The following is a 5,705-nucleotide window of genomic DNA, read 5'->3' on the forward strand; positions in this document are numbered from 1 at the left end:
TAAACTCTGACTATCCTTCTAAAAAAGCACTCAGTACATGAATTGCTCCTCCTGCCCCCAGACAGCCACATTGTTTGGGTCGGTGGCAGAAAGAAGTGGGGTCAGGTGTTTCTTTTGTGCTCAGTGAAATGATATCTGTGAGCGCAAGGAGCTGGAAAGGATATCTGAGGTCACCAAGTTCAGCCCTTCACTACTGCAGACAAACATGATGTAATCCCTTTCATTACATGGGCAAACTTCCATTCTAAAAGTAGTTTTGCTTGTTTTCCTTTTTTTCTCCACTTGCTTTGCTCTCCTGTCTTCCTGCAGTGAAGTTATGCCCAACCTTACTTTTAGTTTTTGAGCTTGTGTTTACTCCCAGCTAGTTTTCCTATTATACTCTTATATCTAGCCCTTGTCTCCACATTTTTAGTATTTATGGTGAGTGGAAATGGAAGATGATGAAATCCCTAAGACAAGAGTTCAATATCTCTATTTGTGCTTATTAACTATTCAGCCCACTAGTGCTTGATTAGACAATTTTGAGATACAGGCAAATGATAATTACATTGGTCACAATACATTTAACTGAACATCTGAAGTATCCATTAAAAAGAAAACCCTTCTAGAACAAGAACTTTTATTTTATTAGACTATTTAGAATTTAGTCATATGGCTCTTGAAGATACTTATACCTGAATTATAAAGTAGTTTATTTCACTTAGTGTCACTCTACATTTTACCAGTTGGAAGATCTGCAAAGTGTTTCACAAGGCAGAGCGAAGTCCCCTGGAACCTTCCAATTCCTGGGCTCCTTTGCTCTCCCTTTGTCTGAGCACATTCCAGCTACCAGCAATTGTCCCAGTCAGCCAGAGCTCCCACCAGCAATCTGGCATCTCTTTGCTCTTCATCTCTGTCACATCGGACTTGGGAGATGGTTTGAAGCCAGTTTTGTAATGGAGGTAGAACAGAAAAACATAGGCCTGGGAGCAAAATGATGAGGGTAGAAAAATGTTCTCTAAGTGTGTGCAGGTGACTGTGGTTAAAAGGAAGTGTGAACATTTGCTGGCTTGCCTAGCACAACAGAACGTTGCAAGCCACCTTCCCCTGTGATACATTCGAGGAAATTTTATTTTGATTTTCTTTCCAAGTAAAATTTTAAACTTGTTTTCTAATCAATTTAACACATTGGTCCCTGGGACATTCTGTTCAATGCCTGTAGGGCTGCTTCTTCTTCCCATCCATGCTCAAAGCTTGGCTCTCCCCATCAGCTAGGAAATAAAAGAACTTTGATGGGTCTAATCAGCGCTACATACATTGATTCACAACAACACAGGACCAGTTGGAATTTGTATCCTTGCACTACCAGCATGTACTGATTCACAGTCACATGAAGCCAATTTGAATTTATATACATGCATCAGCAGCACTGCATGTGTTGGCTCACAAATACAGAAGCAATTTGCAAACACATACATAACCCCAAGTGGCACATGGCCATTTGGATGTCTTGACTCCATTTGGATATCTCAACTACATTTGGATGTCTCAACTTGTAGTTTTTACAGAGTGGTCTCCTCTTTAGCCCAATTCCTTGAGTGATTACACAGATACACACAGACCTGAGTGCACTGACTGCCTCTGTAAGATGTTTTTCCCCTCTCTGAGGTTTGGCTGCCAGTGCTCCAGGCCAGCTCAGATGCAACCTGGGGCTGCAACCTGGGAGCAGGCTGCTGGGAAAAGAGTGTGGGAGGAGCTGGGAGAAGTCCCATTGACAGCTGACCCCTTCTCTCCGGAGCCGCTTGTGCTCCAGCTCCTACACTGGGTCCATGCCTGAGTGATGCTGCAGCTACATCTGAGCCTGGCCATGTCCCTCACTGATCCTCATCTTGCTGGATCTTGGAGCAGCCTCATTCCACATCCATGGTGCTCCCTGACCCCACGCACAGGGTGGTTCATGTGCCTGAAGCCCAGAGAAGTGTTCCCCTTACCTGTTTTGGGGCAGGGAAGGCACATGCACCTCTCCCTCGCATTCAGGATGAGCAGTAATGGGCCCTGTTTCTGAGCAGGCACCTGAGTTCTGTGGTCATGTATCTTTCTATAAATAATTACTTCACTTCATCACTCGCAGCCTCTTTTCATCACCTCCTTTCCCTCAGACCGATAACTGTTTTGGGATGGAGAGCTTTTTTCCTCTCTAGCTGGACCAAGGCCATTCAATGGAGTGAGCAGCAGGAGGTACTGAATGAGAGATACTGTTAGCACTGTTTCCACATGCCCAAAGACTGATCTTTATGCAGCTGAGACTACAAGGGATATCCCTTAAAATAAAGGCCAGCTTATTACCCATCTTCTCCAACTCCTGTGGAACTAAATATCCTGAAGTTGAGAGAAGCTGCTGCACAAAGCGTCTTTATAGCTCTCAGTGTGCCTTCTTTGCTGGCTCCAGCTGCCCCTACACTCTGTTTTTCCTCAGTCTTTCCTTCAATATTTTTTCCAGTTGACTTAGTTATTACAGTACATGGACCAGACTGAGGAAAATACACTGAAGGTCGGAGCTGGCAGAGCAGGGAGAGCTGCGAGGGAAGTGCTTTTGCCATCCCATGACATCATCCATGCGTTAATTGGTCGCATTCCCGCGGATGGGAGGCACTGGCCAGTGTCCTTGGGCTCACTTCCGTGATACAGAACAGAGACAGTGCCTGTCTCCTGCCAGCCTCTTTCATTGCCAGCCTTCTGGCAAAGCTTAGGACATTTATAAAAACAGTACAGTACTTTATTTAGCCTCTAGTGAGAAAAAGTCACTTCACAGCTCCAGTTTAGGCACAAGGCACTAACAAGCAGATTAAAAAAAAATATCCCTTTACATAAAAACATTTCAAATGAATACATGAAAGTTGATTTGTATTCCAGATGACCTCGCAAACCAGGAGATTGAGCTGTGCCTTTTATGTCCACAGAAATGGGTTCAAATCCTGATTAGCCCATAGAGGAAATTCCATTTAATGGTGTAATTTTGGTGGGCTGAAAAGCTGTTCCCTGCCTAGAACCACCATCTATTATGGCGTGATTGGCAGTCTGTGTTCAAGACAGAACAAGAACTTCACCTCATCTCTACTCCTATTACTTCAGCCTGCCATGAGCTTGCAGTACCCAACCCTCAGCTCCCACAGAGCCTGAGAAAAGAGGGGATTTGTGGCATGAACAGAGTCCCCACAGCTATGCCCAGGCAGGGCAGAGCCTGCCTGCGGCTACTGGGGGCCATGGTGGGGCCAGGAGAATGGAGGGGTGGCACAAGGGAGCCTGAGAAAACAAGGAAGCTGTTGGAGGGAAGTTTCAATGGAAGGAGATGGAGAGTAGGTGAGGAAAGGAAAAAAAAGGAATGAGGATGGACAGGGAAAGAATGCATGGATAAGCAAAGGGTGGGATGAAGGTATGCCCAGAGCTGAAGGAAATAAAGCACAATGGGTGTAACTCTGTCTAAACAGCAGAAGGAAAAGTCAGCTGTGGGAGGGAGTCCCACAGGGTCATGATGTTACCAAATGTTCTCACTATGGCTGGTGGTCCTGGTATAGAAATGCCCTTGGACCTCACAGGATTGTTGTTTTCCCAAGTCTTCATTCTTCAGAGCACAAAACACTATTTTGCAGGGGAGCAGAAAATCTGCAAGACGGATCAGCAGCCAGCTCAGGCCTCCATCATATCTTTGCAAAGAAAAGATTAAGCAAAGAAAGGCTCATCTCCAGTCTAATCAGTGCAGTATTTCCACTTGGTCTGGATGTATTTCTCCTGGCAGTGGGAAAAGCCCATATGGGGTCCTGCCAGCTGTTCTCTGCAGGCAGAGCAAGTGGAGGAAAGGAACAGGAATTTTCACCGTGACACTGGTGAGCTTTATGACCCTGTTCAGTGACAGGCTGTGAGCAGACACAAAACTTGGTCCCTCTGAGTGCAAGAGTGGATGAGGGCAAGGAGGTGATGGCTATGAAGGTATTGCTGCCACACCAGGACAGCTTTTCAGCCAGACCTCACTGTTCTCTCTGTCCTTTTCTTAACGACCTCAGGCATGAGAACAAGGGATGTGCTTACAGGAGAACTGTTTGGGGTGGTCTTACTCAGGACAACAAAATCTGAGTTTAGAAGCGCATTGATAATGAGGGAAAATGTTACAAAGTCAGCCTGATGATGAAGTGCAAGCTACAGCACTCTGGGAGGACAAATACAAAAAGAGGATTTATCAGCTGGGCAGCAGCATCAGGAGGGACTGAGGGTGCAGAGGGGACAAAAGGCTGAGAGTAAGGACAATATCAGGTTTCCTTTCTTGGCTGCAATTCCTCCGGCTGTGAAAGCTGCTGTCCATTACCCTGTTGCTCATCATGTCCTCCCACCTCAGGTTTCAGCTTTTTCATACCTGTTTATCCTCAGCCTCACCTGGTGAGGTGATCAGGAAAGCCCTGTTATTTGAATTACTGCCTCTAACCTGGACTGTTCACCCAGATTGTGTTTGGGGCGATCCCCCGGCAGTTACGCTGCTGACCTGGGAGGGGGAGAGCCTGCAGCTGAGGGGTGGTGATAAGCAGCTGGAGTGGGTGAAAAGAAATAAACTTTTCACCCAGCTCAGCTGCAGGCAGAACAGGATGTGTGACTGCAACCTAAGACATAGGAGATAATTATTCTACTCCACTTGGCACTAGTGAGGCCTCAGCTGGAATAAGTGTCCAGTTTTGGGTACTGCGCTGTAAAGAAAAATGTAGACAAACTGGAGAGAGTCCAGGAGAGAGACATTAGAAATATCAGAGGCAAAGAAGGAACAACCTAGGAGGAAATGTTGAAAGGATTGTTTGTTTAGTCTGGGAACAGCAGAGTCTAAAGAAGAGCTGTGATAAAAATCTTGCAATATGTTAAAGTTTATTGTAAGGAGGATGGTGATAAATCTTTCCCCATGCTCACTGGGGGCTAGGGAAAGAAGGAACCAGCTTTATTTGCAGCTAATAAAATTTAGGTTTGACATTAGGAAAAACTTTCTAGATAAGAGGGTGATGCAGTAAAGCCAGGCAGGGAGTGGACGGGTCTTGTTAAAATTCACAAGGGTATTTTATTTTAATGAGCATAGAAAGAATAAAGATGTTTCTTCTGGGTTAACGCCTGGGACTGGGTTTCCACACGTTGAGAGTCCAACCATGTGGATGCACTTGCAAGGAACAGCTCTTGGCCTGCAAGCTCCAGAGCAGACACTCTCCTTTGTGACCAGCGTGTACAAACCCCAGCAGCTTGTGACTGATCTCTTTTTCTACATATTCCTGCAATTCAAATAAGCCATTGTGGAATACAAGGATCTGTATAAAATTTTAAAAATGCAGGAATAACCTTTTTCTTATGATTCCATTTCTGGCCCCACTGTATTTTTTCCCTGCAGGTTCATATGCTACATCTCTAATCCTTTGTCTGTAGATTTGGTGTGTGTGCACAGCCAGAGATCTATACCCGATTGCTGTTAATCCTTTGAGTGTTTTTACATTATACAGCATATGTCCAGGGAAAGTTCTGTCATGTGCTTTAATGATACTCCCCGATCCTCCAGCAATACTCCTGGAAACAGAAAATCACACCATCCTGTTCCCATCCCAGGGAGTTCTCAGGCTGTGAATTGGGTTTTCTTCCACATCACAGAAGCAAAGAACTTCTGAATATTTTCAGAAGTTCAGTCTGATGTATTTGCAAACCTAGAA

Source organism: Corvus hawaiiensis, chromosome 1 (genome assembly GCF_020740725.1).
Source record: "Corvus hawaiiensis isolate bCorHaw1 chromosome 1, bCorHaw1.pri.cur, whole genome shotgun sequence".
NCBI classification, from domain to species: domain Eukaryota; kingdom Metazoa; phylum Chordata; class Aves; order Passeriformes; family Corvidae; genus Corvus; species Corvus hawaiiensis.